Below are 22,554 nucleotides of genomic sequence, written 5' to 3' on the forward strand. Positions count from 1 at the left end.
TCTCACTGTCTCCATTTCAGCCGTGCTCTCTCAGTGATGCCCCTAGATGGGTCTCCCTATTTCTGCTTGTGTGTTACAGACTCCACTGTGCCCCCCTCAAGTGCATACGTTGAAGCCCTAACCCCCAAAGAGACTGTATTTGCAGATGGGGCTTTTAGGGAAGTAATGATGGTGAAATGAGGTCATAACGGCAGAGCCTTGATCCCATAGAACTCCTGTCCTTACAAGAGGAGGGGGGCACACCAGAGTGCTGTCTCTGTCTCTCCTTCCCTCCCCCTCCCCCCGTCCCCCTCTCTCTCTTTCCTCCACGGAAGGACACAGCAAGAAGATAGCCGTCTACAAGTCAGAGAAATCTCACCAGCAGCCAACCCTGCTGGCTCCTGAATCCTAGGCTTCTAGGCTCCAGGACCGTGAGAAAATACATTTCTGTGTTGAAGCCACCCATCTGTGGTCCTCTATGACGACAGTCCTAGCAGATAACACAGTGTCTCTCTTTGTCCACTGCTCTCATAAAAGCCAGAGTATCTTATAAAAATATAAATGAAAACAGGTCGGGCTTCCCTGGTGGCGCAGCAGTTGAGAGTCTGCCTGCTGATGCAGGGGACGCGGGTTCGTGCCCCGGTCCGGGAAGATCCCACATGCCGCGGAGCGGCTGGGCCCGTGAGCCATGGCCGCTGAGCCTGTGCGTCCGGAGGCTGTGCTCCGCAACGGGAGGGGCCACAACACTGAGAGGCCTGCGTACTGCAAAACAAAACAAACAAAGAAAGGTCATTTGTGCATGTTCTGTTATATAAGTAGAATATCCCAGGATAAAATATTGCAGGTCGAATATAATCTAAGTCTTCAGCACAGCCTCCAAGGTTTTATATGACCCGCTTCCCAATCTTCTCTCCAGCTTTACCTTCTACGCGTCTTCTGTGTGTCACCGGAGTTCTTCCACGTTTGTCCCAGAGTCCCACGGCACTTCCAGTCGCTTGATCACAGACACAGTGGTGCCAGAACAGGTCTAATGGACTGTCCTGAGCACATCAGCGGAATTCTTATCTGTATTTTTCTGTCTTTATCACTCAGCTGTTTGCAGCACGGACGTGCGTACTGGGTGTTTCCTCAATCCTTACTTCAAGATTTCAAGCAAGAAGAGACCATCACACTGGCAGGCTTCTAGGTGCTGGGACACAGCAGTGATCAAGACAGACAAAAGCATCAACTCAAAGAGCCTATAAGGTAAAAGTAACCCTTAGAGTATCAGAAAGGTGACAAGCAGAATGGAGAAGAATAAATCCGCAACGAGGATGGGAGAGAGACTACAGATGGCCATGAACGTGGTCAGAACCAGTCTGCCTGTGAAGGAGACTTTTGGCAAATCTGAAGGAGGTAAGAGGGGAAGCCATGGGGATGTCTAGGGGGAAAATTCCAGGAGGAGGGGACCACAAGGGTGTAGACCCTGAGGATGAACATACATGGTTAACTGGAAGAGCAGGAAGGACACTGGAATGGAGTGAGCCAGGGAGAGAGGGTGGGGCGGGGGGAGGAAGAGACCAGCCAGTGCACTGTCTATAGGTCAGGGAAGAATGGTGGGGTTTTTTGTTTCTTTTCCAGTACAGTTTATTACAGTATATCGAGTAGAGTTTTCTGTGCTGTACAGTAGGACGTCGTTGTGTGTGCATCCTATATAAACTAGTTTGCATCTGCTGTCCCACACTCCCAATTCTTCCCTCCCTCACCCTGCTCCCTCCAGGCTGATCTCTATGTCTGTGAGTCTGTTTTTGTTTTGTATGTAAGTTCATTTGTATCTTTTTATTTTTGATTCCACATGTAAGCGATATCATAGGGTATTTGTCTTTCTCTGTCTTACTTCACTTAGTGTGACCATCTCTAGGTCCATCCGTGTTGCTGCCAATGGCGTGATTTCATTCTTTTTCATGGCTGAGTCATATTCCACTGCATGTATAGGTAGCACATCTTCTGTATCCGTTCCTCTGTCGATGGGCACTTAGGTTGCTTCCACGTCTCAGCTGTTGTAAACAGTCTGTAACGGGGTCTCCAGAAGGACTCCCTGGGAACATGGCACGGGGTAAAAGTCAAGTCAGCTCTCAGCCAGGCACAACCACACAGCTGGGGGCACTCGGGTGAGTCCACGATTTAAAACTAAAGCTGTGGAAGGTAGTTTTCAGGGCGGTGGGAGGGTCCTCTGTGGGTCCGGCTGTGCCACCCTGTCTATGTGGGACTCAGGGGATTCCGTTGGGATGTCTGTCCTCACCTGTGGTTCAGTTGTACAGGGTTCCCTCTAGAAACTGCCTGCAGATTGCAGATGTGGTGGCGGCCATGCTGCTTCTCAGGCAGCTGTGGAATGCGGACACTGCCGGCATCCCCCTCGGTCTGCCCCCCCGCCCTTCCCACAGGGCTGCCCCGCTTGTCACGACCACCAGCTGTACCCCAGTGGCCGTGCTGAGCGTCTGACGGCTGGTGGGCGGGACTCTGGTTTACATCACCCACCACCTGCCTCTGCTGGACGCCTGCCCGGATGGTGGGGACACATTGCTAGTGGTGCAGTTCCATACTTTAATGCTCTCTTTTTTTTTCATTTTATCTAGGGGTCTTTTTCATAGGCAACGAGGCCAAAACAGATGATGAAAGATAAGGGGTATGTTTTTACCGATTTTCGTGTACGCAGTATTGGGAGCAGGGCCACAGGTAGGATGACAAAGCATCCCACCCCCAGATACTGTCTCAAAACAAAGCATGAATGCAGACAAAATCCTCAAGGAAAGTTGTTCATTTGGACAGTGCCTTAAATGCACACTTTTTTTTTTTTTACATGAAAATTACAATTAAAATATAGGGGCTTCCTGGTGGCGCAGTGGTTGAGAGTCCTCCTGCCAATGCAGGGGACATGGGTTTCGTGCCCCGGTCCGGGAAGATCCCACATGCCGTGGAGCGGCTGGGCCCGTGAGCCATGGCCACTGAGCCTGCATGTCTGGAGCCTGTGCTCCGCAACGGGAGAGGCCGCAACAGTGCGTACCGCAAAAAAAAAAAAAAAAAAAAATATATATACATATATATATACCTATATTTTATACTGCAGTATAGTTGATTTATAGTGGTTTATTTTCAGGTATACAGCAAAGTGATTCAGTTATACATATTCATGTATTCCTTTTTTTTTTTGTAAGATTTAATTTTATTTTGGCTGTGTTGGGTCCTTGTTGCTACACACGGGCTTTCTCTAGTTGCCGTGAGCGGGGCTACCCTTCATTGCAGTGCATGGGCTCTAGGTGCATGGCTTCGGTAGTTGCAGCACGTGGGCTCAGTAGTTGTGGCACATGGTCTTAGTTGCTCCGAGGCATGTGGGGATCTTCCCGTAGTTGCAGCACGTGGGCTCAGTAGTTGTGGAGCACAGGCTCAGTAGTTGTGGCACACGGGCTTAGTTGCTCCGAGGCCATGTGGGATCTTCCCGGACCAGGGCTCGAACCCGTGTCCCCTGCACTGGCAGGCAGATTCTTATCCACTGCGCCACCAGGGAAGTAAGTCCCTCATGTATCTACCCTTTTTCAAATTCTTTTCCCATATAGGTTGTTACAGAGTGCTGAATATACTTCCCTGTGCTCTACAGTAGGACCTTGTTGTTTATCTATTTTATGTAGAGTACTGTGTATATGTCAATCCAAACTCCTAATTTATCCCTCCCTCCCCCCTTTCCCCTTTGGTAACCATAAGTGTGTTTTCTATGTCTGTGAGTCTATTTCTGTTTTGCACAGATTCACTTGTATTATTTTTTACATTCCACATATAAGTGATATCATATGGTATGTGTCTTTCTCTGACTTACTTCACTCAGTATGATCACCTCTAGGTCCATCCGTGTTGCTGCAGATGGCATTATTCTTTTTCATGGCTGAGTAATATTCCGTTGTATATATGAACCGCATCTTCTTTATCCATTCCTCTCTTGGTGGATGTTTAGGTTGCTTCTGTGTCTTGGCTGTTGTAAACAGCAAACAGCACAGATTGTTTACGTAAAAATGAAAGAATTGCCTGTGTGTATCTTCACCCATCTGACTCGCTGGACTTAGTGCAGCTCATGTAGGAAAGGAATGAAAACGATGAGGCTCGTTTTGTTTTCTATTCACGTTTACTGAGATGTAATTGTTTTCAGTAAAAGCAACCCTTTCAGGTGGACAGATGGGTGAGTTTTGAGCCCTGTGCACCGTTGTGGAATCAGCACCCCCAGTGAGTTGTGTACATTTCCACGCTGTCTCGTCATTTTGTTGCTGACACGGTTCCTCCACGGCCAGCCCCTGGCAACCATTGTTCTGCTTCCTGCTTTAATAGCCCTCTTTCTGAAAAACAAATTTCCTTTTTCATTAGATTTTCCTATTTTTCTTAACACATCGCTAGCTTTCGAATACTTATGTGAATTATTTTATTATTTATTGTCCTTTTCCTAAGTAGCACACTGGGGAAAAGGAGAACAATTTATGCAGGAAATTGGAGTTCCCTGAAGATCTGGGTAACCCCATGGAAGTGTACCCCACTTGTGTTGGGGTGAGACCCACTTCCTCACCCACAGAAATCAGTTCCCAATGTCTGGATTTCAGGTAGCTTAGCAGCTGTGATGTTTGATGGGGGAGGGAACGTCGTTAGTGACAGGCCAAGTTCAGGAAGGAAGAGGTTTATAGTTATTATGAAATAGTGGCTCTGTTAGCTGTGCTGTACAATATATCCTTATAGCTTGTTTTTTACCTAGTAGTTTGTACCTCTTATGCTGCTCCCCCTATAATGCCCCACTCCCCACTAGGAACCACTCGTTTGTTCTCTAGATCTGGGAGTCTGCTTCTCTTTTGTTATATATTCACTACTTGATTGTATTTTTTAGATTCCACATGTAAGTGAGACCCTACAGTGTTTGTCTTTCTTCATCTGACTTATTTCACTTTGGAGGGAGCTACAGGTTTTCAGCTTCCATAATGGTGAGAGATTGCAGAACCCATTGGCCCCATCACGCTGATCGGGGAAAAAAATTCCAGGGTCAGACCTCAGGGACCATCTTCATGCAGGGTCAGGGGAGGATGGGGGTCCAGAGGCAGGAGAAAGGAAGGAGCAGCTGAGTTTCTTTTTTTTTTTTGGCAGTACGCGGACCTCACTGCTGCAGCCTGACCCGTTGTGGAGCACAGGCTCTGGACGTGCAGGCTCAGCGGCCATGTCTCACGGGCCCAGCTGCTCTGTGGTATGTGAGATCTTCCCGGACCGCGGCATGAACCCACATCTCCTGCATCGGCAGGCGGACTCTCAACCACTGCGCCACCAGGGAAGCCCGGCTGATAGGCGAGTGAAGAGGTTACTGTGGATATGGAAATCCAGGGCGAGGCTGGTGGTTGAAGGAGAAAGGAGCTCGGCTGTTGCAGAGGTTGGCATGGAGCAGCACAGGTGGGACTTGGGTGATGTCCTGCCTGGTGAGGTGAGGAGGGCAGAGGTGACGGAGGGGAAACGGGTGGGGTGACACCCGGGGGGGGTGTTCTGTGCCCAGAGCAGGGGCCACAGTGGGCAGCCTCAGGGACATGGAGGAGGTGGGGACTGCACTTCCCCAGGGAAGGGAGTCAGTGTGTGCATCCAGGCGCAACGGAAAGTTTAAAGACAATGGAAACAAGCCAACAGGACGTCCATTAAATTGTGTATAATATAGTTATTATACTGCTATATATTATGTATATTATATATAACATACATATAATATAGATTATGTACAATGAACACATAATACACAATATAGATTATGTATAAGGTATATTGTAGTATAGTAATATATATTAGTATACACTATATACTAATAATATATATTAGTATACACTATATACTAGTATTAATATATATACTACTATGTTATAGAGTAGTATATATTACCATGTACTAGTATATACTAATTTTTGTATATGATATACATGTATCTTATCTAGTATTTAAGGTTATACCATCTAATTTTTGGTACATTAAATTGTATATTATATATATTTCATATACATGTTAGATTTCACATTATATACTGTAGGTTACATATTATATACAATTACATGTCAATCATTTGTCAGAATGTATATTATATATTCTGTTGTATAATATGTCTATACATTATATACACATATATTAATATATACCAATATATAATACATGTTTATACATTATATATACACCTATTATATAGATGCCTATTAAGATATACTCATATATAATATAATATATGCAACTACACCGATTATATTTTATACTATGTATTACAACTTAAAAATTATACCTTGGGCTTCCCTGGTGGCGCAGTGGTTGAGAGTCCGCCTGCCGATGCAGGGGACATGGGTTTGTGCCCTGGTCCAGGAAGATCCCACATGCCGTGGAGGAGCTGGGCCCATGAGCCATGGCTGCTGAGCCTGTGCTCTGCAATGGGAGAGCCACAAGGTACTTGTGTGCCTCAAAAAAAAAAATGATAATTAACTGTCATACTGTCAAATGTTGCATGTTTTACGTTCTGTATGTGTGTTGTATATTATATGTGTATCATATGTTGCCATATTTATAATAGTTATTGTTTATATTTGTTAGATCCACACACACGTAATACAGGGTAGTGCAGACATGAATATTACTTTCTTCGAGGCTGCTTCCCTTCAGACTCAAGACGTTGAAGACCACGTATCACTTTCCTTAAGACTCCTCCTCGGGACCCTGTCACTGGAGACCGTCCCGATGGACCGGCTGGACGTTCTTGTGTCACGGTGAGTTAGATCACACCCACCTTCAAGGGGAGGGGGCACAAGAATCAGACAGCATCACAGCCTAATTTCAGATGCTCATCCGTGTTAAGAAATACACCCTAAGGACAGGAGGAAATGAAAACGCACTTGTAGGACCCACGATAGGAAACTGGAGATGCTCAGTGGACAGTCTGTCACCTCCATCATCCTGTCCACTCCCGGGGATCCGTCCACGCGGCTTTTCATGCTTCTTGAAGCCCTTCACCGATGACCCTATGCCTCCGTACAGTGCTTGGTGAGGTGGACATCCATCCTCGTGGACCCTGAGCCAGCCTGCAGGCCTGAACTCTCCACACCCGTGGATGAGCTGATCCTCGTGAAAAGGAGAAGAAAAGGGACAATTCTGGGCACCAACTTCCCCCAAATCCTGGAGCTCCAGGTCTGCAACCTCAGCAAGTACCCTGTGAACTACCCTGACTCCCATGGGTCCCACAGAGGGAGGAGCCAGTTGCTAAGTAGACCAGCCTCGGGGGACAGCGTCTGTGCTTCTGTTCATTCCAGCTCCCTTCCTGTTCTAGAATTCAGAATCTGATCATAAATCCACCCTCCCTTGTTTGGTTGGACCGGTAGAGCCATAATAACCCCACTTAACCGTTTTTCCCCTAGGGTCCATTTTTAGGTCATCCCCATCCTGTGATCTGGATCAGTATTCTCTACAATCTCGGGTTCCCCAAGGAATGACTCGTAAGCGGCATCTTGGGAAATCCACCCCCAATAGTGCCCTCCCAGGAACCATTACCGTGGGTCCATATTTACGTCGGGATAACACAGGCATCTCCTTGGTTCTGCAGTTATGAGATGTTGTCAGGAAGGGTCGACCACGTACTTTCATTGGTGGTGGTGTTTCTTCTAGTTACGATTTCACGTCCCTAGTGACTCATCAGGATCCCAGAAATCTCAGGCAATCGGAGAGAAGGAAGGTTTGTGAGGGACACTGCTGCATCCTTGACTTATTAAAGGCTGTCAGCGCTGCCCTGACGTCCTCGAGTGGCACTGCTTCCTGCGTTCGAGTCCCCTGGTTCTTTCAAGAAAATATCAGAGAATCCGTATCAGACAGTGTCATTGCTGGATTTTTCTACCCCCAGACAGCTGAGACTGTGAGACTGTGATTATAGGTATTAGAATATAAGATGGGCACTTACCAGGTAGGTCATGACACTAATCCTCTAATTATTTGGCCTTATTAACTCATGTCCTTGATTAGCACCTGACCAGGCTGGGCTGAGTTGGGTTTTAAGTGATGGTTGTTTTCCAGTGATACCGGGAGACAGATGGCCTGTTCTAAGAAGGTAATGGCTTTACAGTATTTTTCAGAGATTCCCCTGGGAAGTGAGCTGCTCCTCCTCTCCTGGAGAGATCCAGGGACCGGCAGATCCTCACCTTGGCGGGGACAGTGACGCAAATCTGGATTAACCTTCTGAGCTGCCGGTTGCCTCACAGGTCCCATCTCCGTCACTAACCACCTTCCAGGCAAGCTTCCCACCTTGCAGAGAAAGTAAAGAGGCGAGTGACTTGCACTTGCATAAGGGTGCACAGAAGCGGGGGTTGGGGGGGGGAGCCTGGCACTCACAGGCACAGCTCCCCAGCCACAAAGTGGAAAGCATCTTTCTCTTGGGCTGGAAAGGCTTGAGGGTGGGCTGCCTCTTCTGCGACCCGAGATCTGAAGGTTGGATGTGGTGATTGCCTTCCTGTTGCAGGAACCGCCCCCCGGGGCTTTGAAGTTCAGTTGCAGTGCAGAACCCCTGCCCGGACAAACCAGCGATTCAGCCTTAGCCACCTTGGCACAATGCTCCTGGGCCGTGCATTCTTTTTCAGGCGTTATTCTTGGAGAGCCTGGCTGGGTGGCTGAAGAAGAACCACGTGTCTACGCAGGTACACAAACCATTTCAGCTCGAGCATCTGCTTCGGAGGGAAGGGGTGCAGCACTGGATCCATGAGAACTAGACGGTAATTAACTATCTCCTTACCGTGTCCCCGGAATGTAAGCCATGGTGCATCCGAATCCTGGCACTGTGGTCCACATGCCAGAATCTTGGCAACAAGAGGGGAACCCTGCAGCAGCATGGGGTCGCACCTGACGGCTGACACAGTAACCCTCCTCCATACTGCTCCCCTTTGGAAGGTGAGCCCAAGACACTTGAGTCCTTCTTTCCCAGAGTTTGCAGTCTCTTAGGGAGATGCTCAAACAGTCCTGAAAATCAATGAGTTGAAAACAGATCTTTCTCTCTACGTTACTTACGTTACTTCTCATCTGTCCTAGTCATCTAATCTTCATAAGTCATCGTTTCCCTGAAAGTGTCAGCTATCCCCCTGCTTAACGTCCTTGGATTCTGTCTGAGTTTCCTGTGGCTACTCTAAGAAGGTACCAAGGACTTGGTAGCTTAAAAGAACAAAATGTGCCATCTTACCGTTTTAAAGCCCAAGGATCTGCAGGCTGGTTTCTCCTGGAGGCTCCAGGGGAGGATCTATTTCCTTCCTTTTCCACCTGCTGGAGGCGTCTGCCATCCAAATGAGCAGCTCAGCATCTTGTAATCAAACTCCTCTGACGTCCTCTTTACAGGGACCCATGTGATGACACTGGACCACCTGTAAAACCCAGGTCACCGGTGCAGCTCAAGGTGCTTAGTGGGACCACATCTGCCAACTCCCTTTTGCTATGTAAGTTCACATATTCACAACGTTCGGGTATTACGACATGGACATCTTTGGGGACATTACTCAGCTGACCACAGCAGGTGTCTCAACACTGATGCCTTATGCTCTTCTGTGCTCTCGGCTCTGGACTTGTTGGTGGATTCCCCCAATCTTCCTCAGTTCTTATACTGTTTTAATGTATCTTTAAATAACAGAGGCCAGAAATAAACCCACACCTATGGTCAACCCACACCTATGGTCAATTAATATTTGACAAAGGACACAAGAATACACAATGGGAAAAAGTCTCTTCAGCAAGTGGTGCTGGGAAAGTTGGAGACATGCACGTAAATCAATGAAGTTAGAACACACGCTCACACAAAAATAAACTCAAAATGGATTAAACGTAAGACATGGCACCATAAAACTCCCAGAAGAGAACATAGGCAAAACATTCTCTGACAAATCATACCAATATTTTCTTAGGGCAGTCTCCCAAGGCAATAGAAATATAAACAAATGGGACCTAATCAAACTTACAAGCTTTTGTGAACAGACAATCTGTAGAATGGGAGAAAATATTTGCAAGCAATGCAACGGATGAAGGCTTAATTTCCAAAATCTACAAACAGCTCATACAACTCACCAACAACAAAAAACAATCCAATCGAAAAATGGGCAGAAGACCTAAATAGACAGAAGACCTAAATAGACATTTCTTGAAAGAACACATACAGATGGCCAAGAGGCACATGAAAAGATGCTCAACATCACTAATTATTAGAGAAGTGCAAATCAAAACTACAATGAGGTATCAGCTCACACTGGTCAGAATGGCCATCATCAAAACGTCTACAAATAATACATGCTGGGGAGGTTGTGAAGGAAAGGGAACCCTCCTGCACACTTGGTGGGAACGTAAGTTGGTGCAGCCAGTCTGGAGAACAGTATGGAGGTTCCTCAAAACTAAAAACAGAGCTACCATACGACCCAGCAATCCTACTGGGCATATACCCTGAGAAAACCATAATTCAAAAAGATACAGGCACCCCAATGTTTATAGCAGCACTATTTACAATAGCCAGGTCATGACATAGCAAACCTAACTGTCCATATATACAATGGGATATTACTCAGCCATCAAAAAGAATGAAATAATGCCATTGGCAGCAACATGGATGGACCTAGAGATGATCATACTAAGTGAAGTAAGTCAAAGACAAATACCATCTGATATCACTTATATGTGGAACCTGAAAAATGAACTTACTTATGAAGCAGAAACAGACTCACAATCTTATGGTTACCAAAGGGGAAGGGTGGGGGAAGGATAAATGAGGAGTTTGGGATTAACATACACACACTACTATATATAAAATAGAGGAAAACGGGGACCTACTGTGTAACACAGAGAACTCTAAATGGGAAAAGAATATGTACATGGATTGTTGTAATGAACTATATACTCCAATAAAAATTTAAAAAGTAAAGTGAATTGCAGAGTAACTCATTGATCAGGGAAGCAACAGATGATCCATTAAATGGGTGAGGAGAGGGCAGGGAGAGTATGGGGGGTGTTCTGATCACCTGCACTCCATCCCTGTCCCCCTGCTTCTTGCCCCCCACAGAGCTCACCATGGATCTGCCTGTTGGATGGGGGCACGTGAGAGGGCTGTCCACCCTTGGCCCCGTCTTGCAGGTCAACTGAGACCCTCCACCAAAAACCACTGCTCCCAGGGGACTTCCCTGCTGGTCCACTGGTTAAGACTTCACCTTTCAGCGCAGGGGTGTGTGGGTTCGACACCTCGTCAGGGAGCTGAGATGCCACATGCCTCACAGCCAAAAAACCAAAACATAAATAGTTAATCAAATCCAGGAAGCACAGAGGTTCCCGTTCAGGATAGAGAAACACACCAAGACACATATTAATCAAACTATCAAAATAATCAAACTATCAAAAATTAAATACAAAGAAAAAATATTAAAAGCAAGCGGAAAACAACAAAGGAATCCCTATAAGGTTAACAGCTGGTTTCTCAGCAGACACTCTACAAGTCAGAAGGGAGTGGCATGATATATTTAAAATGATAAAAGGGAAAAACCTACAACAAGATTACTCTACCCAGCAAGAATCTCATTCAGATTGGATGGAGAAACCAGAACAAGCAAAAGCTAAGAGAATTCAGCACCACCAAACCAGCTCTACAACAAATGCTAAAGGAACTTCTCTAAGTGGGAAACACAAGAGAAGAAAAGGACCTACACAAACAAACCCATAACAATTAAGAAAATGGTAATAGGAACATACATATATGGATTAAATGCTCCAACCAAAAGACACAGGCTCACTGAATGGATACAAAACCAAAACCCATCTATATGCTGTCTACAAGAGACCCACTTCAGACCTAGGGACACGTACAGACTGAAAGTGAGGGGATGGAAAAAGATACTCCATGCAAATGGAAATCAAAAGAAAGCTGGAGTAGCAATACTCATATCAGATAAAATAGACTTTAAAATAAAGAACATTACAAGAGACAAGGAAGGACACTACATAATGATCAAGGGATCAATCCAAGAAGAAGATATAACAATTATATATGCACCCAACACAGGACCACCTCAATACATAAAGCAACTGCTAACAGCTATAAAAGAGGAAATCGACAGTAACACAATAATAGTGGGGGACTTTAACACCTCACACCAATGGACAGATCATCTGAAGTGAAAATAAATAAGGAAACAGAAGCTTTAAATGACACAATAGACCAGATAGATTAATTGATATTTATAGGACATTTCCATCCAAAAACAGCAGACTAACGTTTTCTTCTCAGTGCGCATGGAACATTCTCCAGGATAGATTAAATCTTGGGTCACAAATGAAGCCTCAGAAAATTTAAGCAAATTGAAATCAAACATCTTTTCTGACCACCACACTATGAGACTGGAAATCAATTACAGGGAAAAAACTAAAAACCACAAATACGTGGAGGCTAACCAGTGCACTACTAAATAACCAAAAGATCACTGAAGAAATCAAAGAAAACATACCTAGAAACAAATGACAATGAAAACACGATGATCCAGAACCTATGGGATGCAGCAAAAGCAGTTTAAGACGGAAGTTTCTAGCTCTACAATCCTACCTCAAGAAACAAGAAACATCTCAAACAATCTAACCTTACACCTAAAGGAACTAGAGAAAGAAGAACAAACAAAACCCAGTTAGCAGAAGGAAAGAAATCATAAAGATCAGAGCAGAAATAAATGAAATAAAAACAAAGAAAACAATAGAAAAGATCAATAAAACTAAAAGCTGGTTCTTTGAGAAGATAAAATTGATAAACCATTAGCCAGACTCATCGAAAGAGGCAAGGACTCAAATCAATAAAATTAGAAATGAAAAAAGGAGAAGTTAAAACAGACACCGCAGAAATACAAAGCATCCTAAGAGACTACTACAAGCAACTCTCTGCCAATAAAATGGACAACCTGGAAGAAATGGACAAATCCTTGAAAGGTATAACCTTCCAAGACTGGACCAGAAAGAAATAGAAACTATGAACAGACCAATCGCAAGTAATGAAACTGAAACTCTGATTAAAAATCTTCCAACAAACAAAAGTCCAGGAGCAGATGGCTTCACAGGTGAATACTATCAAACATTTAGAGAAGAACTAACACCCATCCTTCTCAAACTCTTCCAAAAAACTTCAGAGAAAGGAAGACTCCCAAAATGATTCTATGAGGCCACCATCACCCTGTTACCAAAACCAAAGATACTACAAAAAAAGGAAATTATGGACCAATACATGATACTGTACAGAGAGAATCCTAAAGATGCCACCAGAAAACTACTAGAGCTAATCAATGAATTTGGTAAAGTTGCAGGATACAAAATTAATGCACAGAAATCTCTTGCGTTCCTATACACTAATGAAGAAAAATATGAAAGAGAAATTAAGGAAACACTGCCATTTACCATTGCAACAAAAAGAATAAACTACCTAGGAATAAACCTACCTAGGGAGACCAAAGTGTATGCAGAAAACTATAAGACACTGATGAAAGGAATTAAAGATGATACAAACAGATGGAGAGATATACCATGTTCTTGGATTGGAAGAATCAACACTGTGAAAATGACTCTACTACCCAAAGCAATGCAATCCCTATCAAATTACCAATGGCATTTTTTACAGAACTAGAACAAAAAAATTTGTACAGAGACACAAAAGACTCCGAATAGCCAAAGCAGTATTGAGGGGAAAAAAACGGAGCTGGAGGAATCAGTCTCCCTGACTTCAGACTATACTACAAAGCTACAGCTACAAACCTACAGTCATCAAGACAATATGGTACTGGCACAGAAACAGAAATATAGATCAATGGAACAGGATAGAAAGCCCAGAGATAAACGCACACACCTATGGTCACCTTATCTTTGATAAGGAGGCAAGAATATACAATGGAGAAAAGACAGCCTCTTCAATAAGTGGTGCTGGGAAAACTGGAGAGCTACATGTAAAAGAATGAAATTAGAACACTCCCTAACACCATACACACAAAAAAACTCAATATGGATTAGACACCTAAATGTAAGACAGGACACTATAAAACTCTTACAGGAAAACATAGGAAGAACACACTTTGACATAAGTCACAGCAAGATCTTTTTTGATCCACCTCCTAGAGTAATGGAAATAAAAACAAAAATAAACAAATGGGACCTAATGAAACTTAAAAGCTTTTGCAAAGCAAAGGAAATTAACAAATGAGACGAAAAGACAACCCTCAGAATGGGAGAAAATATTTGCAAATGAATCAACAAAGGATTAATCTCCAAAAATATATAAACAGCTCATGCAGCTCAATATCAAAGAAACAAACAACCCAATCCAAAAATGGGCAGAAGACCTAAATAGACATTTCTCCAAATAACATATACAGATGGCCAAGAGGCACATGAAAAGCTGCTCAACGTCACTAATCATTAGAGAAATGCAAATCACAACTACAGTGAGGTATCGCCTCACACCAGTCAGAATGGGCATCATCAGAAAATCTACAGACAACAGATGCTGGAGAGGGTGTGGAGGAAAGGGAACCCTCCTGCACTGCTGGGGGGAATGTAAATAGATAAAGCCACTATGGAGAACAGTATTGGATGTTCCTTAAAAAGCTAAAAATAGAATTACCCTATGACCCAGCAATCCCACTACTGGGCATACACCCTGAGAAAACCGTAATTCAGAAAGAGTCACGTACCACAATGTTCACTGCAGCTCTATTTACAATAGCCAGGACATGGAAGGAACCTAAGTGCCCATCGACAGATGAATGGATAAAGAAGATGTGGCACATATATTACAATGGAATATTACTCAGCCATAAAAAGAAACGAAATTGTGCTTCCCTGGTGGCGCAGTGGTTGAGAGTCCGCCTGCCGATGCAGGGGATACGGGTTCATGCCCCCGTCTGGGAGGCCCCACATGCCGCGGAGCGGCTGGGCCCGTGAGCCATGGCCGCTGAGCCTGCGCATCCGGAGCCTGTGCTCTGCAGCAGGAGAGGCCACAACAGTGACAGGCCCGCATACCACAAAAAAAAAAAAAAATGAAATTGAGTTATTTGTAGTGAGGTGGATGGACGTAGAGTCTGTCACACAGTGAAGTTAGTCAGAGAAAAACAAACACCATATGCTAACACATACATATGGAATCTAAAAAAAAAAAGGTCAGGCAGAACCTAGGGGCAAGAAGGGAATAAAGACGCAGACCTACTAGAGAATGGACTTGAGGACACAGGGAGGGGGAAGGGTTAGCTGGGACAAAGCGAGAGACCGGCATGGACATATATACACTACCAAACGTAAGGTAGATAGCTAGTGGGAAGCAGCCACATAGCACAGGGAGATCAGCTCGGTGCTTTGTGACCACCTAGAGGGGTGGGATAGGGAGGGTGGGAGGGAGGGAGACGCAAGAGGGAAGAGCTATGGGAACGTATGTATGTGTATAACTGATTCACTTTGTTATTAAGCAGAAACTAACACACCGCTGTAAAGCAATTATACTCCAAGAAAGATGTTTTAAAAAAAAAAAACCTAAAAATAGAATTACCATATGATCCAGCAATCCCACTCCTGGGCATATACCCAGAGAAAACCATAATTCAAAAAGACACATGCACCCCAATGTTCATTGCAGCACTATTTACAATATCCAGGTCATGGAAGCACCCTAAATGCCCATTGACAGACGACTGGATAAAGAAGATGTGGTACATATATAAAATGGAATATTACCTAAGAAAGGAACAAAATTGGGTCATTTGTAGAGACGTGGATGGATCTAGAGACTGTCATACAGAGTGAGGTAAGTCAGAAAGAGAAGACTATCGTATATGAACGCATATATGTGGAACCTAGAAAAATGGTACAGATGATCCGGTTTGCAGGGCAGAAATAGATGTAGAGAACAAACATATGGACATCAAGGGGGGAAAGCAGGGGTGGGTGGTGGTGGTGTGATGAATTGGGAGATTGGGAGTGACATATATACACTAATACGTAAAATAGGTAACTAATAGAACCTGCTCTATAAAAAAAATACATAGAATTCAAAAATTCAAAAAAAAAAAATAAAGCTGACTTTTCTCATAGGTGTCGAATGGATGGAGTTTGTATGATGTACCGAAGGTGTTTGATTTTTTTTCTCCTCTTGGGTAACTATCCAGGGTGGTTTTATTTTTCCAGGATCTCTGCTGATTGTCTTGGCTGGGGTTCCCCAGCATGCAGAGTCTGAGATGCAGACTTGGGAATATCTGGGGTGAGGGAAAGGGATGGGGGACCAGGGCTGTGAACCAGGCCAGGCAGCACTGTGGGGCATTTGGACTTAATTGCTCTGGAAACCCCAGTGCCCTGTACAGCACCTGTGAGCGAGCTGCCCAAGGGGCCTGGGGGATTTCTACTCCACCTCCCCTTGGGGGTTGGTGGCTGTGGATTCCCTGCACTGAACTGATTCTAGGGTGGCCAGTGGGGACCAGAGGGAGGCTCAGTCACTGAAGCCCAGATCTGGCGGCTGGGATGTGGGCAGGAATTCTGAGGGGCAGGGCTTAGGGGCACAGCTGGGGCACCGTGACCTCAGGGAAATGAAGGGCTCTACAAACGTGGGGAGCAGTGGGGGGTGACTGTTCAACTAGCAGGTTTCTCAGCCTTGTTGGGAAATGTTCCCATTCAGAAACGGAACGAGGTAGGGAGCTGAGATGCCCCTGCTGGGCTGTGACAAGCCTGCCTGCTTGTCTCAAGCCATGTTGCTACGGACGGATTTATATCCCCTCAAAATTCATATGTTGGAGCCCTAACCCCCCAGAGTAACTGTATTTGGGGTAAAGAATTAATGAAGGTGAAATGAGGTTATAATATGGTATGGGGTCTGTCTCTCTCTCCACCACACGAGGACATGCAGATAAGGTGGCATCTGTAAGCCAACAAGAGAGCCTCGCCGGGAACTGAGTCTGTCCACGCCATGATCTCAAACTCCCAGCCTCCAGACTGTGAGAAATAAATTTCCATTGTTTAAGCTGCCTAGTCTGGGGTGTTCTGTTACAGCAGCCTCAGCTGACTAATACCCACATCTGCATGTTTTCAGATGATAAAGCCTGATGGTAAAATCAGCGGGAGAGAAGGAATCATACTGATTGATGAACAAACACAGAGTGATATTATATTGCAGTCATACAGGGGATTTTTTTGTTTGGTTTTTTTTTTTTGGCCATGCTGCACCACAGAGTCTTAGCCACCGAACCACCAGGGAAGTCCTATGCTGAAGATATTTTGAGTTGTATATATTTCTCTTAGAGCATCTATTAAATTCCCCGAGCACACCCCACCACGTCCCGTGATTTCTCTGTATCTGTCTCACTCTATTTTGAGTTGTATATATTTCTCTTAGAGCATCTATTAAATTCCCCGAGCACACCCCACCATGTCCCGTGATTTCTCTGCACCTGTCTCACTCTAGTCACACAATAAACCTCTTGCGTGTACACACACACCCATCTCATTACACTCCTGTAAAACTCGTTTACAAGGATTGTGCTATATGCCTTCTGGCGTAGTTTCCAGGAGCATTTTACAAAATGCTCTTCCCTTAATCCAGTTTTCTTTGGACTGGATTAAATCCTTGCTTTTTTTGCAAGACTAATTTAAATTGTTGGCACGAAAGACCCAGATGTCTCTCTTTGGTAAATACTGAGCCGCCTTTGCTCACAGCACTGTTAGGAAGCAGCCCACGGCCAGCGGCCAGCACTCCATGCTTTTCTGATGTGCCCTCCTGGCCACTGGAACGTCAAGGATTTCCCAGATGTCCGTTGCATAAACATCCTACCACAGAGGCTTTTCTGTGTCCAGTAACATCAGCACTCCCCTTTCTACCACTTTCCAGGGATGTGTTCCAGGCCCCCAGGCAGCCCGCAGCACAGCTCTGTGAAGGGCCCCTCCTGGGTGTGGAGGAAAGGGAACCCTCCTGCACTGTTGATGGGAATGTAAACTGATGCAGCCACTGTATGGAGGTTCCTCAAAAAACGAAATATAGAGCTCCCATACGACCCAATCCCACTCCTGGGCATATATCCAGAGAAAACTATAATTTGAAAAGTTACAACAGCCGAGACTTCGAAGCAACCTAAATGCGCATCAACAGAGGAATGGATAAAGAAGTTGTGGTACATGTGTACAATGGAATACGACTCAGCCATGAAAAAGAGGGAAATCATGCCACTGGCAGCAACATGGATGGACCTAGAGATCACCATACTGAGTGAAGTCCTGATAAGCCTGACAGAGAGAGACAAACATCACTTACATGTGGAATCTAAAAAAGAATGATACAAATGAACTTATTTACAAAACAGAAATACACTCACAGACACAAAACAAACATATTACAAAAGGAGAAAGGGAGGGCGAGGGATAAATTAGGAGGTTGGGATTAGCAGATACTATATATAAAATAGATCATCAGCAAGGACCTATATAACAGGGAACTATACTCGATATTTTGTAATAATAAGGAAAAGTAACCTGCAAAAAAACCAAAACAAACTGACTCACTTTGCTGGACAGTTGAAACTAATGCATTATTGTACATCAACTAGAGTTCAACAGGAAAACAAGAACTTCCCCCTCTGACATGAGCCATCATCCAGCCTCAAGGCTCACTGCCTCTGATAACTGGCATCTCACCGTGTCAGAAAAATCCTCTGAGACGCTGGACTTATTCCTAGGATGTGTGATCCATGCAGTCACAACAGGGCAAGGCTGAGATACAATGATGCCCTCGTGGGCACTGGGCCACCCACTCCCATGTCCAGCTGGATCCCGATGACGGCTTAACATTCCCTTTCCCAGGGGCCTTTATGGGCTGATGGTCTGGAAGCTTTGATCTCATTTACCGGTGATGATCAATTTGGGCTGAGGAATAAAAGAAGCCACAAGCCAAAGCCTGCCTTTCTTTGCTGGCTGGACCTGAGCCAGAGATGGAAAATATGCACTTTAGAATAAACGGGACTTTTAAAATACTGCTTAATAGCTCTCCTAGACATCCCTCGCGATGAGCCAGCACTTTCCAAACAAATACTTATCCACAGCGTTTTTACCTGGTGCAGCTGCGTGGTTTTCGTCCAGGTCTGCCCTCGAAGGCCACTGCTTTTATCCTTTCCAACACAGATTAAAAGCAAATCAGATTATGGAAATGGCTGAGCCGCCTTCAGAGTCGTTAGGATGGGGGGTTTGGCATGTGCGTACGATAATGGGAGGAGGGGGGTGGTTTGCAGGATCTGTGGAGCTTGAAGACTGCATCAGGATTAGGGCTGGCAGGAACAGAAACCCTAAAACAACAGGGCTCAAAAATGATGGAAACGTGATTCCCCCTCACGTAAAGGTGACCCTGAGGAATGGGGTCAGGGCTGGTGTCAGTCCTCCGAAAGCAGGGTCCTTGCATCTCCCCACTCCTCCACCCCTACTCACGGCCCCTGTCCTCACGGTGCAGGAGGGTGGCTCCCCATTTCAGGGGACAAGTAGGAAGGAGAGGAGAGGAGGAGAGGAAAGGGCAAGCCGTTATCTGTCTTTGAAGGAAGGTTCCTGGCATGTGGTAGGGGGAGTGGGCAGAGAGAGCTCTGCTTTGGCAAGGTCTATGTATGAGTGATGGTATCATTAGTTATTAGCTCTGTGACCCTGGGTGAGACTCAACTTCTGTAACATGGTGATGACGGTGAGGATGGTGATGATGAAAATGATGAGGAGGATGGTGGTGGTGATGATGGTGATACTGGTGATGGTGGTGATGATGTTGATAATTATGGAGATGATGGTGGTGGTGGTGGTGGTGGTGGTGATGACAGTGGTGAAGATGATCTTGATGATGAAATGACGTAGCCTCATCACAGATGAGTCTAAATGAGACAAATGAGCTAAATTATACAGTCCCTTGAAAATGATAATGTGTTACACACATGACAGTTGTACAGGTGATCCATTTCTGATGAACATCTTTATTTTCTTGAAGGCTCACACTGCAAGACTACCTACTTCAGTTAATTAGAAGGCAACGATAATCTGTGTTTGTGTATCAAGAGATAATTAAAAATATATACCCATTGCATTTTATATAAAGACAGACATTCAAAAACACTAGTCAGCATGCAAGTCAATGAAGTTAGAACACACCCATACCCCATATACAAAAATCAACTCAAAATGCCTTAAACACTTAAATATAAGACATGACACCATAAAACTCCTATAAGAGGGCTTCCCTGGTGGCGCAGTGGTTAAGAACCTGCCTGCCAATGCAGGGGACACGCGTTCAAGCCCTGCTCCGGGAAGATCCCACATGCCGCGGAGCGGCTAAGCCCGTGTGCCACAACTCCTGAGCCTGCGCTCTAGAGCCTGCGAGCCACAACTACTGAAGCCCGTGCGCCTAGAGCCGGTGCTCCACAACGAGAGGCCACTGCAATGAGAAGCCTGTGCACTGCAACAAAGACCCAACACAGCCAAAAATAAATAAATAAAAGTAAATTTTAAAAAACTCCTAGAAGAGAATGTACGCAAAACATTCTCTGACATAAATTGCACCAATGTCTTCTTAGGCCAGTCTCCCAAGGCAATAGAAATATAAGCAAAAATAAACAAATGGGACCTAATCTAACTTACAAGCTTTTGCACAGCAAAGGAAACCATTAACAAAAGGAAAAGTCAACCTATGGACTGGGAGAAAATATTTGCAAACGATAGGACCGACAAGGGCTTAATTTCCAAAATATACGAACAGTGTATATACAATTCAACAACAACAACAAACAAACAACACAATCGAAAAATGGGCAGAAGACTTAAATAGACATTTCTCCAAAGAAGACATCCAGGTGGCCAACAGGCACATGAAAAGATGCCCAATGTTGCTAATTATTAGAGAAACGCAAATCTAAACTACAATGAGGTATCACCTCACACCAGTCAGACTGGCCATCATCAAAAAGTCTACAAACAATAAATGCTGGAGAGGGTGTGGAGAGAAGGGAACCCTCCTGCACTGTTGGTGGGAATGTAAATTGATACAGCCACTATGGAGAACAGTATGGAGGTTCCTTAAAAACCTAAAAACAACTACCATGTGACCCAGCTATCCCACTCCTGGGCATATATCCAGAGAAAACTAATTCAAAAGGATACATGCACCCCTATATTCACAGCAGCACTATTTACAATGTCCAAGACATGGAAACAATCCAATCAACAGATGAGTGGATTAAGAAGATGTGGTACATATATACAATGGAATATTACTCAGCCATAAAAAAGAATGAAATAATGCCATTGGCAGCAACATGGATGGACCTAGAGATTATCGTACGGAGTGAAGTAAGTCAGAGAAAGACAAATATCATGTGATATCACTCATACGTGGAATCTAAAAAATGACACAAATGAACTTATTTACAAAACAGAAACAGACCCACAGACGTAGAAAACAAACTTATGGTTACCAACGGGGAAAGGGGAGGGAGGGATAAATTACGAGTTTGGGATTAACACATACATACTATTATATATAAATAGATAAGCCACAAGGACCTACTATATAGCACAGGGAACTATATTCAATATCTTGTAATAACCTATAATGGAAAAGAACCTGAAAAATGTATACATATGTGTAACTGATTCACTTTGCTGTACACCTGAAACTAACACGATATTGTAAAAAAATCAACTCTACTCCAATTAAAAAAAAACACTACTCAGAAAAGACAAGTTTTATTTGCCCAAACTTGTCTTCACATCAGACAGACGTGGTGCAGTTTTACACTGTATCCCGATTACCTGCTGCATCTGTTCACACCTTGGATGGGAAGTACTAATTTCTGTCTCCCTGGTACCTGGGTGGGTGTCTAACGCCTGCACCACGCTCCACGAAAGCCTTGCGTTGGATTAAATTCTGCAGTACTGTTAATGAGCCAGACCAACGTGGTGGGTATGGGGGCGAGCCGGAGAAGGCAAGGCGAGAGAGCGAGAAGACGCAGAACCATCAAGAACCGGGGAGCCTCGGCAAGGAAAAGAGAAGCCCAGATAACCACGCAGATTCCCTCCATCTTTTTTATGCCGTTCATCCCCAGTGAGCCTGCTTCCCCAATCACCCCACCTCCATCTCCTGCCTGGTCCAAGACGCTGGACATCTGTCCCCGGACAACTCCAACATCCAGGACCTGCCACCACTGTTGTCCACACAGCAGTCAGACTGATCCTGTTTGTACCCAGGTCAGGTTTCGCAACTGACCTTCCCCGAGAAGCAGAGCCTGGGTTGAGGGTTGAATGCAGGGAGCTCCAGTAGTGGGATGGGGAGGTCACGCAAGGAAGGAAAGTAGCCAAGGAGGGGGGAATTATCAGGCCAGCCACACCCAGGTGACTGGAGCGTGATATCATGGTGATGGTCTCAGAAGCACCTTAAAACACTTCCCTCGGGTGATCCGGGCTGAGAGGTGAGTTTGGGTATTTATACCCTGTGCTCAGTAGTTACCAGCGGGGCTGTGCCTTTCGCAGATTTGCAGCTTG

At 44.8% G+C, this 22,554-nt stretch overlaps 1 protein-coding gene across 20 annotated transcripts in view; it reads right to left on the reverse strand.

Annotated features, from left to right (window-relative positions):
• Positions 1 to 688: 688 nt before the first annotated feature.
• The window catches only part of DHRSX (dehydrogenase/reductase X-linked), a 321,810-nt gene continuing 299,944 nt past the window's right edge, over positions 689 to 22,554 (reverse strand). For 3 of the 20 annotated variants that reach the window (XM_032618748.1, XM_032618742.1, XM_032618746.1), the window contains 3 exons: positions 9,212 to 9,389; positions 6,891 to 8,994; positions 6,372 to 6,784 (listed from right to left, as the gene is read on the reverse strand). The gene's annotated coding sequence lies outside the window, so the exon portion shown is untranslated. Of the gene's footprint in view, positions 742 to 901; positions 1,218 to 1,855; positions 2,057 to 3,884; positions 4,341 to 6,371; positions 6,863 to 6,890; positions 8,995 to 9,211; positions 9,390 to 19,100; positions 19,158 to 22,554 lie in introns of those variants that run through there. The other 17 variants (XM_032618749.1, XM_032618747.1, XM_032618752.1 and 14 more) reach the window with 17 other exon arrangements.

The sequence above is a fragment of the Phocoena sinus genome, chromosome X, assembly GCF_008692025.1.
Source record: "Phocoena sinus isolate mPhoSin1 chromosome X, mPhoSin1.pri, whole genome shotgun sequence".
In the NCBI taxonomy this organism is placed as follows: Eukaryota; Metazoa; Chordata; class Mammalia; order Artiodactyla; family Phocoenidae; genus Phocoena; species Phocoena sinus.